Source organism: Elephantulus edwardii, unplaced genomic scaffold, assembly GCF_000299155.1.
Source record: "Elephantulus edwardii isolate Elephantulus edwardi_28Jun2011 unplaced genomic scaffold, EleEdw1.0 scaffold00120, whole genome shotgun sequence".
Taxonomy (NCBI): domain Eukaryota; kingdom Metazoa; phylum Chordata; class Mammalia; order Macroscelidea; family Macroscelididae; genus Elephantulus; species Elephantulus edwardii.
The window spans coordinates 5493599-5505202 of NW_006399870.1; positions in this window are offsets into that span (position 1 = coordinate 5493599).

The window sequence follows — 11604 nt, forward strand, 5'->3', positions numbered from 1 at the left end:
GAACACTCTCAATCTCTTCGTCATCCATCCTGACGCTGCCAATTGGTCCAGTGGCGAGAATCTTTGTTCAGTTAGCTTTGAATAATTCACAATAGACTGCAAAGTTCCTTGCCATTTTCCACAGCTTGTGTACTTTAATTCTGTTGTCTCTTCTGTCTGACCTCGGTTTTACATCTAATCCTTTATGCACTTTTGTGACAGTTTTCCTACTTAACCCTGATCATGCTAAGTCTTTCTTTCACAATAGTAAATTTTGTGTTGGGTTCTCTTTTCCCTTTCCCTCTTCCTAGGAATCCAGTGAAATCATTTTTCTTGCCAGCTCTGATTAGAAGATCCTTAATGCCCTACTCATTCCTTTCTTTGTCTTGGTCTTTCCCCTTAGAATAGCTTGTGCTTGCTTTGAGTTTCTTTACTGTAAAGGTTATGGATAATGTTCTATAAATATCTCCATTTAGATCTTCCCACATTATCCGTGTTTTATTTCAGTCTTCTGAGATTTTTGGTTGTTTTCAAAGCTTAACTGAGCTATGTCTCTGGCACAGTATTTATTTCAGACATAACTTGTTTTGCTTACTGGGCTGGCACTTAGAAAAAACAAATTATTTCAGGAAGTACATAAGTCATATCATCTATGATGGACAAGGATTATGAATTAATACCTATAGGTAGCTTGAATAGTTTTAATTTTCTCATTGTTTCTCTAACAGAAATTAGAGGTGCTAAATTATAATAGTTTTGTGTTGTTGTTGTTTATTTAAATAAATGAGCAACAATTTAAAAGTAATGAAACAGCTTTGATTTCTGACTCTGTGTCCATCCCTTGATGGCTGTGTGTGAGTTGGTCAGTAACACTTCTTTGACCTTTTATTTTGACTCCTTAAATATGAGTGAAATTTTCAGTCTCTTCTGAAATCCATTTTGATCTTTTCTTCCTCCTATATCTTTCTAATGAACACTTGACCATCTGCTATGCTTGTAAGAGTTAGATAATGAATAAAAATGACAGAAAACAATCGATGCCTTTGAGTTGTGGTGTTGGAGGAGAGTACTGAATATCCTATGGCCTGCCAAAAGAACGAACATATAAGTCTTGGAGAAAGTGCAGCCAGAGTGCTCTATAGAGGCAAGAATGATGAAGCTTCCTCTCATAAACATTTGGCATGTTGCTAGGAAAGGCTATTCCTTAGAAAAGAATATCATGCTTGGAAAGGTGGAGGGTCAGCGAAGGAGAAGAAGACCCTCAACAAGATGGATTGACACAGTAACTACAGCAACTAAACACAAGTAGGTCAGAGATGATAAGAATGGCTCAAGATAGGTTCAGGTCTACAGTTCATAGAATCGCCAGGAGTCCTATTTAACAATAACAACACAGTAACGACAGTCTTGAGGTTTGATGTTCATAAGGAACTGCACTTCTAAGCCAAAGGCAGAGCCTTTCTAGGAGTTATAATCCCCCCACCACTCCAAGAGAGAAAGATGAGAAACCTCCTCCTGAGGAATTCACAGCCCCATTAGGGGGCTGGTTGACAAACCACTATGAATTTGTTCCACTATGACAGCAATGTGTTGAGTCGTATTAACCTTCTGAGAGGGGGTTCTTTTGCCTAACCTCACCTGGGACCTCATCTTCTGTATATCTATGAAGTACTCAAAGGCCACATGTGGAGGGAGATCCCTGTATAGGCTACAGTTGCACAGGGTAGGTGATTTTCTATGTTCTGATAATAATGACAACCCACAAAAGGAATTTCAGGTAACTGATGTACCTAGCTAAATTTCCCCTTTCCCTTGCACTAATCCTGACTCAGTCACATAAGGGGTACACTCACATCCCCATAGGAGATTTGATCTAATGTGCTGGCCACGATGGTACTCTAAAGGAAAGTAACATCTATTGCAGAGGCCCTGCTGTGTGTTGTGTACGGGAGCCACCCTGGAGTGCTTGTTTACAGGCAGATACCAGGATGGTCCAGATTTCTTATTTAATCATCAGGGATAGAACCCAGAAATCTGTTCTTATTCTCCTAAGTGTCTTGAATGCAGGAGATTCATGGAACAGCTGAGAAGGACTGATTAACTTACTATGAGCTAAACTATGGTACTATATCACTGAAATAAGCTACTTTGTTGAGGTAAACACTATGAATCCTAGGAGGTGAGTATTTTCTATTTTATAGCTTTTTGTTGTTGCTGTTGTTATGAACCATTGAGTCAGAACCAACTCATAGCTGTCCCTGTAGTGGATATTCAGAAGGAAGGAAGATGCACGAGGGTTGGTTGACTGCCCATCTTTCTTCTGTGGAGTAGCTTGTAGATTTGAATCCTGGGCCTTTGAATTAGCAGCACAACTCCTTACCACTAAGCCATCAGGACTCCCTCTTTTTAAAGTGATAATTAAAAAAACCAAAAGCCCCTGAAGCTTAGACAAATTAAATGAGTTCCCCAAGATAATAGTGTTACTAAGTAAAGACGTGAAGCTAATTTAAGACAGTGTGACTTTTTCCACTTTACTACCTAAGGTGAGGAAATTTATTAGATGATTGGGTAGAGAGTGAAAACGGGGAAAATTATATAGCATCAGCTCTCAAATTAAATGTTGAGTAAGGATATATGGAAATGAAATGCCACAATAATAAATCACATGGAAACCTAAGACTGAATTCTTTTTCAATGTCTACAGTTTAGTCTTTTCAGTGGGTGGATCTTGTTTGCCAGCTCTAGGTCTGGTATTTTTCTTCTAAGATTTCTGAAATATCAGTGGCTTGTAGGAACAAATCAAACTTCAATGTACAGTGATTTCCTTTAAAGCCTGAGGTGGCATGCTTGGTGGTAGAATGTTGCAGGAGCTGCAAACAGCTATTTCTCTACCTGACCAGTACCTGATTGACACTATCTATGCTCTATGACACAGATACACTGTATGCTCTCAAAAATGAGATGGAAAACACTTAAGATTAGTAAAGTCTCCTGCTCAGAGTCAAATTCTTCCTTATTTATAAAACCTTGAAATGTCTCTAAAAAGAAAGAAAAAAATGTGCTTTTCGGGGGAGAATCAGAGATCTATTTTCAAGTTGGCATGCACTCACATCTAACTCTCCCTTACAGATGTGAATCTTAATTGTTCTTCATAGGGTTTGAAATGGCAGGTTTTAGTATGTAGCTTGCCAGGTCTTATTTGTGAGATGCCTCTGGGTAAGCTCCAACAGCCAAACATTTGATTGTCCTTTGCATGCTTCTACAATTGAGAGACTCCCTGAAGAGAGGAGGCAGAGAAAAAGAACCTGTCAACCAAGACAGGGAGTTTGGAGTGGATAGCAGGTCATCGCAGAAGGCTTCTGTATCCTAGCCATTCCCTTTTTCTAGATTTCCCAAAGGCATGCTGCCTTTCTACCCCAGTTTGCCCTGACCTACACAGATTTGCCCCTTTTCCAATAAAGGCAAATAAAATTATGTCTATAATTATCATTACTAATTCCACTTAATTAGTCACAAGCCAGCAGTCAAATTGGTTTTCTCATAATTATCTGATAAGCAGTAAGTACATATCATAGATTATAATTAACACTACTTAATTAAAACCTAATATACATATACTTGCTCCTAAAAATATATCTAATTGGGTTTATAACAGCAGCAGATCACAATCCCTCTTTGGTTTCTCCTCCATAAGAATATCTATCCAGTTACTGTTCTCATTTCTCTCAATTCCTCAAGACAACTGAGGGTGAGTCTTGGACAGTTTGCTGGTTTACTATTACATAAATAATAGTCCATGAGGGACTGGAGAAAGGGCATATTCTTTCCTTCCTTTGAATAGTTTTTCCCAAACTAAAACATATCCAATTAACACAGTTAGTTAATTTTTCATTTGGGGAAATCGCAGCCCCCAATGTTGATTTCTTTATGTTTGTAAAGAGGGCTTGTTTGCTGCTATTCTAAAATGGAAAAGAAAAAATCCTAGGAAATTTTCTGAAAATGAATGGCCTTCCTAACTCTGTTGTTGTCACTATGTGCTATCAGTCAAAACCAGCTCATAATTGAGCTTCTTGTAGGTTTACCAAAGTTGTAAGTGACACAGGAGGAGATTGTCCTTTCTCCTGTGAAACAACTTGTAGATTCAAACTGTGTGTCTATGTTGGTAGCACAACTTCTTACCACTAAGTCACCAGAGTATCCTCTACGCTTTTTAGAGGTTGTGAATTTGTGACTCACTTCCATAGCTGACGAGGTGGTGGAATAGGTTCTGATATTGCATTCTTGTAGAGGTTCTAGCTAGAATTAGAAGCCAGACAATTTAACACTTTGACAGTGAAAAGACTAATATCTTGAACTTGCTAGCCTTCCATTTCTTAGAGACAAGTCTAGAGGATGGGTGAAAGGGCACCAGAGATAGTATTTATTCCCTGTATTTTAAGAGCCGTATGTCCCAGATGAAAGCAAAACACATGGTCATTCCTTATGAAGACCAGAAAGTTTAAAGAGGAAGCTGGGGACAAGTATTCTCAGTAGAAGAGGGGAATGTTTGTTTAGTTAAAAGTATGCATTTCTTGATTAGGCCAAGGAAGAAACTATGGTTGTATGTGACTTTTATTTGGAAGTTTATGCATGGCTGTTGTTGTTAGTAACTGTCAAGTTGGTTCAGACACCAGGTAACTCATGGACATTAGGTAAAATACAGCCCGGCCTTAAATCCTCTTCATGATTGTTGCATTCACTGGGTGTTTTTCTGAGTAGATTCCAACCAATACTGCTCATTTTCTAATCAAGGGATATCCTGATGTAGTAAGTTTGGCAGGCCTTTCTTCCTTGTCTCAGATTGGAAGCTCTCCTGAATCCTGTTCACTATGGAATACACAGTGGCATAGCTTCTGGCATCACTTGCAGGTTGCAAGTTGACAGATGGGTGGCAGGTATGCAAGGTACTGCTGTCTATTTCATGAGGATCTTTCTTGTAGAACTCAGAGCTCTCTGCCAATGATGTCTTATTTGCCTCTTAGCACCTAGGGACAATCCCAGGATATAGAGGAAAATTTAAAAGTTATTTTTGCATTAATACCTTGGTTTATGGTTTGCCAACTTCTTTTATATAGATGGGGGATTTAAGTATTGTTGTGTGCCGTTGAGTGAGGACCAGCTCATAGCTGACCCTCCAGTGGGTTCTTCGTAGAAAGTAATTTTCACACAAGAAGATTTTCCAACCTTCCTCAGAACAGTTTGTAAAACTGGATTAGAATCCCGTGTCTTTAATATTACAGTGTAGGTTCTTACCACTAGGCCACCAGAGATGGTGTTATAGTCACTTTTCAGAATATAAACTATAAAAGACTTTTCAGAATAGAAAAGACAGGAAAGTCAACTGAACCACAAAGATTGTAGAAGGACCAGAGCTAATTTCTGCCGTGGGTACTTCTCACTGCCCACCCTGTCATGCCACTCTCCTGCATGATACGGATGGCATTGATCCTTCCTAGTGCAGTCTGCCATTCCTGCTAGATTACACGCTGCATAAATGGAACGACTGTCATTATTTTGCTCACTGATGATTGCCCACTCCTGTCACAGTGTCTAACAAATAATAAATACACAATACATCTCTGCTAAAGGAACAGATGAATAATGGTCTGCTGCTTTTTTCCCCCTATGGAATAAAAAGAGCCAGTTCACTAAGAATTATTGCTGCACAGGGATAATACTTGGAACCTGAACTGTGAGATTGAATTCATTTAATTGTTACTATGTTTCCCTTATAAAGTCCATTGCGAATGAAGTTGAAAAATCTTATAATTTTCTTTGGCCTTTCTTTGATCTCTTAACCTATTTCTTTCTCTGTACTCCTGTCAAATTATTTTAGTAGGAAATTTTGTCTTGGGGAAAAGAATGAGGAACTGAGCTGCCACCTCAGTACCTTCCAGTCGTACCTGAGGAGTTGTAAGTGCCTTGGAGGATAATGCTGTATGTTGATAACTGCTTTAACAGATTTGAGTCTCAAATGTCACTTGTGCCCTGCACCTTGGGTTCCAGTTTGCTTTGTCAGGTTCTCTGAGTTGTGATAGCTGTGTGATACAGGGAGACTTCTTTCTGGTACAGTTTTCTTAGTGATCCTTAGAAGCTTTTGAAACCTCACTGTCTTTCATCCTCTTACCATTCCCTAAGACTCTTCCAGCTAACATAGCTTACTGCTCACCACTCATTGCCTTGTGAGGGCTTTACAGCCCTTGTGTTGTCTCCCTCATTATTTCCTCACAGGAAGGACTTTTAACTTAATTATCTTGGCTGAAAACATTTCAGGTGCTTAAAAGTGATCTCAGGGGAACACCCATTTTATCCTCTTCCTTTGTAGAAGCTGCTTTAGCCATCTAATCCTGATCCTTGCTGGGCTTTCTGTGATACACTTGATCCGAATAAATTATCATTTCAAAGGTTAAGACTGGATGTCAGTAGTCAACTCCTGCTAATGTCTCCATTATTTATCAGAACTCAAAAAAAGGAATCAGAGTTGGTGGGTTTATTGAGGGAAGAGATCCCTTCAACAATCCCACCTCTGTAAAGATGATACTGTTGTACACTGTTGGGTCTGAATTGACTTTATTGGTAATCATGGACAGAATCTATTCTACATGGTAGGAGAGGATGTTATCCTTGACAGAAAGGTTATTTTGCATATATTTGAATTTCTTTCATACCACATCTGCATTCTTTCCTTGACATAGTCCTTAAAGAGAACAGGTGTTAGCTGCTGGATATGCCCAGCACTTTCATGGTTCCCTACCTCCCTCACCATCCAATACTTCACTCTTACCCTGATTCCTCGTCATCTATCCATTTGTATAGGAAATGACCTTGAAATAATTAGGCTAAATCCAAATTTCACCTCTCCTGAGAGGGTAAATTCAAGGGAGTTGGACTTGAAGTTGTTCATAGACTACTGACTTTCTCACTTTGATGTTCTGAAATAGATTCAAGGTTGTGTGGCTCTGAGATTGCTCATGAAGCAGGTTGAAACTCTATAATAGAAAAATATTTTGCCACTGGAATTCTTAAATGCAATATATGTTTTTATGTGTTGTTGAGTTACCTGCGACTCATAGCAACCCTATGCACAATAACTCTGAATCCTGTCATATCTTAAACCAGTCTCACTGTCTCCTATACATCAAAACCTATTACTCCAGTCACTGGGACAATTCATCTCATTCAAGATTTTCCTCTCCTACATTGTCCTTCCATCCTCCACCCTTCCAAGCGCCATGCCCTTCTCTAAGGACTGGTTTCTCCTGGTAACATAAGCAGAATATATGAGATGGAGCTTCAAAATCCTTTCCTCCATTGAGAAACTTGGTTTCACCCTCTCTAGGACAAACCTGTTTGTTCTTTTGGCAGTCCATGGTATGTTCAATAGTCTTTTCCAGCAACACAACTTAAAGTCATCAATTCTTCTGTCATCCTTATTCATCATCCAGTTCTCTGATGCATAGCAAGTAGTTGCAAAGAGCATGGTCTGCATCGGGTGCACCTTAGTCTCTAGACCGACTCTTTGCACTTTAGCACTCTGGAGAGGTCCCTGACAGCAATATGTGAAAAGGAGATTAAAAAATATTTAGCATAAGGATGATTTCTCTCCTCCTCTTCTCCTATTTCTTCTGCCAGAGATTCCTAATTAAGTCAGTCTTCTAAATATTTCAGTAGCATGCACACTTCCTTACCTACCTTCAAGTACACTCCTAATTCTGATTTCTTCTTGCCTTGGTTCTATCAGATCAATATAGTCCTGACCAATGTACTATTACTTTGTATTAATGACTTGTCTGTAATGCAAAGTTGACCATGTCTTTCCATACTTTTGATCCTTTAGGGACTTCTTATTATCTTTAGGAATAAACTCCAGAGAATGGCATTTGAGAGACAGAGGTAGAGATGTGGATAGATATATATGATACTTACCTCCACATCTCCATTTCTACTAGTAATCTCTCTACTCTAACATCACTGTTTACAGATTGACCTTCTTTTAGTCTCTCAAAAACGCATGATTCTTTTTCTCATAGTACTATTTCTTCCATGCCTCTTCGGACTCTTTTTACTTCAGAACTCTTTTGTTTGAGAAACCATAAACTTTCCCCATAGCCCAGCCCTTAGTATGGAATTAAGAGGCCTTTTCTGTGCTTTCATAATTTTCTGCACATTTACTTATATTTAAGCTTATTGTTAGGCAAAGAACTTTGGTGACTCAGTATCCAAAGCACTTAGCTGCTGAGAGGGTGACTGTTAAATGCCACCTGTTTCTTCATGGGAGAGAGATGTCTATGAAGAATGTGTGAAGCTTATAGCCTTGGAAACCATCTGAGGCAATCTGCTCTGCCCATAAGGCCTCTGAGAGATGAAATCTACGAACTTTCTTGGGAATGGGCACATGTATTACTTTCAGTCAGTTGACAGGTAATCCTGTCTTCCAAATGTAATCTCAGCATTGCATCCATCATAAAACTTAATTTGGTGCAATAGCCTTGTCCTTTTCTTGGTTTCCTTTGAGATTAAGTAGCAATCTATTTTATACTTGCTGCTCTTGTCTAAAAAAATTGCTGGTAGACAATTATGATTAATAAATTTTTCTGAGGCCATGGTCTTTGCAATCAGTTATTATGCATAAGAGAGCTGGACAATGACTAGGAAGGATAGAAGGATAATTGATGCCTTTGAGCTGTGGTGCTGGAGAAGAGTATTGAATGTACCATGGATAGCTAAGAAAACAAATAGGTTCATCCTAGAGAGAGTTAAACCAGGCTGCTCCTTGGAGGCAAGGATTCTGAGGCTTCGTCTGACCTACATGTTGCAAGGAGGGACCAGTCCTTGGAGAGGGACATCATGCTTGGGAGGGTGGAGGGACAGCATAGAAAGGGAAGACCCTCTATGAGGTGGATTGATTAATGACTGGAGTAATTGGGGTGGATGTGTCTGAGACAGTGAGATTGGTACAGGACAGAGCAGGGTTTAGGGCTGTTATACACATGGTCGCTATGAGTCGCAAGCAACTAGCCTGCACATAACAACAACAACAACAAACAACATAAATGGATAACATTTTTTCTCACTTTATAAGTAGATGGAGATATGACTAATTCGTGAGGAATAAATGACAATCTGAAATTTGGAAACCTATTCTAAAAAAATTCTCTTGCCTAGATTTTCCCTTTTCATAGGGATATGCAGAATTCTTAAATTAGCTAGACCTGAATGTTAGGTATTTTAGTTCTAGGGTTTCAGTGAAATATTAAACCAATGTTTATATAAAGAATGAAGCTCTTTATTTATAACGACAAGATAGAGTTAATTTAGTTAGCAAACACAAAGAGTTAAAACAAGTAAAAAAGAGAAGAACAGGGGGAAAAGAGAATGTTCTCTAAAAAAGCAATATGTTTGTTATCTTCTTTCAGTCACTATCAACTTGGGCTTAACTCATAGTGATCCCTGCACAAATAACTATAATACAACAGCCCTAAATAGTGCTCTATCTCTTGCCAATCTTATTTTCTCTGAGACACCATCTGTATTACTCCAGTGACTGAATCAATCCATCTCATTGAGGGTCCTCCTGTTCTGCGGTGTCCCTCCAACCTTCCAAGTATGGCGTACCTTTCCAAGGTCAGATCCCGCCTTACAACATATCCAAAATATGTCAGACAAAGCTTCATAATATTTGCCTCTAAGCAGCAGAGTTAGCCACAGTTTGTTTTGGTCCACACAGTCAAATGCCTTTGCATAGTCAATGAAACACAGATAGACATTCCTCTCCTACCCTCTGCTTTTAGCCAATATCCAACTGACATTAGCTATAATATCCCCAATACCATAGCCTCATGTAAATATTTAGGCTGTTCTCTGTTGGTGTGCAGTTACAGTTGTTTTTGGACAACCTTTAGCAGAGTTTTGCTTGCATGTGTTATCAATGATACTGTTCAATAATTTCCATACTCTGTTGGATCACCTTTTTTTGGAATGGGAACAAATAGATCTCTTTCAATCAGTAGGCCATGCTGCTGTCCTCCAGATTTCTTGGCACAACTTGGTGAGCACACCCAGGGCATTGTCTGTTTTTTGAAATATGTCAATCAGTATGCCATCAATTCTTGGAGCTTTGCTGTTTGCCAATTCTTTCTTAGCAGCTTGAACTTCTTCATCACTACATGTTCTTGCTCATACGTTGTTTCCTGAAATTCTTCTGTGTCTACCAATGTCTTTTTAAAAAAATATTTTATTAATTTTAATTAACATTTACAGAGATTTTGAATTTTCATTCATCCATTGTTGCACTTTTTTTCTTTCCCCCCTCCTGCCTGTTCACTCCTCTCTTTGAAAAGCAAAAGATAAACTTCTTTGTTGGTATGGAATCTCCCCCGACCCCAACCCCGATCCCTCCCTCCGGACGTCAATACACTCTGCTATGCAACTTTAACTCTGGATTCCTGTGATAATTATAATATGCTATCATATATCACTTTTAAACTGTTCTGTCCCACATCTGTTTCAATTCAGTATACATAAAATATCCAGTTTTTCTCAGTCTTATCCCAACCCTGATATCAGTCACTTTCTACAACATCATGCAGTATTTGTCCTTTTGTTACCGAGGTATTTTACTCAGCATAATATCCTCCAGGGTCACCCATTTGGAATAATATTACATGAGTTCCTTGTTTTTCAATGAAGTGTAGTATTCCAATTTCTTTTGGTACAGTGACTCGGTATACTCTTTCCATCTTCTCTTAATGCTTCAAGCATGATTTAATATTATACCCAAAGTATCCTTTAGTATTGCAACTCAAGGTTTGAAATGTTCTTCAGTTCCTTCAGCTCAAGAAATGCTGAGTGAGTTCAGCCCTTTTGATTTTCTGACTCCAGCTTCTTGCACAATTCATTGTAATACTTTGCTTTCCCATGCTACCCTCTAGAATGTTATAGGGATATTATATATGTAGCTAACTATCTGCCTAGGTATCTTATAAAACTCTTTGCAATTGAGTCAGAGATTATCCATAACTGACTCTTCAGGAAATTTTAGAGATTATTGATTAACAGGATGAGAATTACCAGAGAAGTTTCACTTTTTTTCCTTTTTATGTTTTGGGTTTTTTTGTTTGTTTTGTTTTTTAAATTTTCTACTCTGAGAAGAATGGGAATCCCAGAACACTTGATTGTGCTAATTCCAAACCTATACTTAGACCAGGAGGCAGTTGTCAGAATAGAGCAAGAAACACTGCATGGTTCAAAATTCAGAAAGGTATGCATCAAGGATGTGTCCCATCTCCATAACTTTTCAACCTATATGCAGAACAGATTATCCAGGAGGGTGGGGTCTATGAGGAGAAGTTTGACATCAGGATTGGAGGTTAACTAATCAACAATCTGCATTTTGCATATGACACAACCCTGCTTACTGAGGAGGACCTGAAGCACTTGCTGAAGAAGGTCAAAGACAACAGCCTTCAATATGGGTTGAAGCTCCACATCAAGAAAACAAAGATTCTCACCATTGGACCAATTGTCAGCATCATGATAGATCAGGAAGAGATTGAGACTGTTGGTGACTTCAGTTTGCTTGGCTCC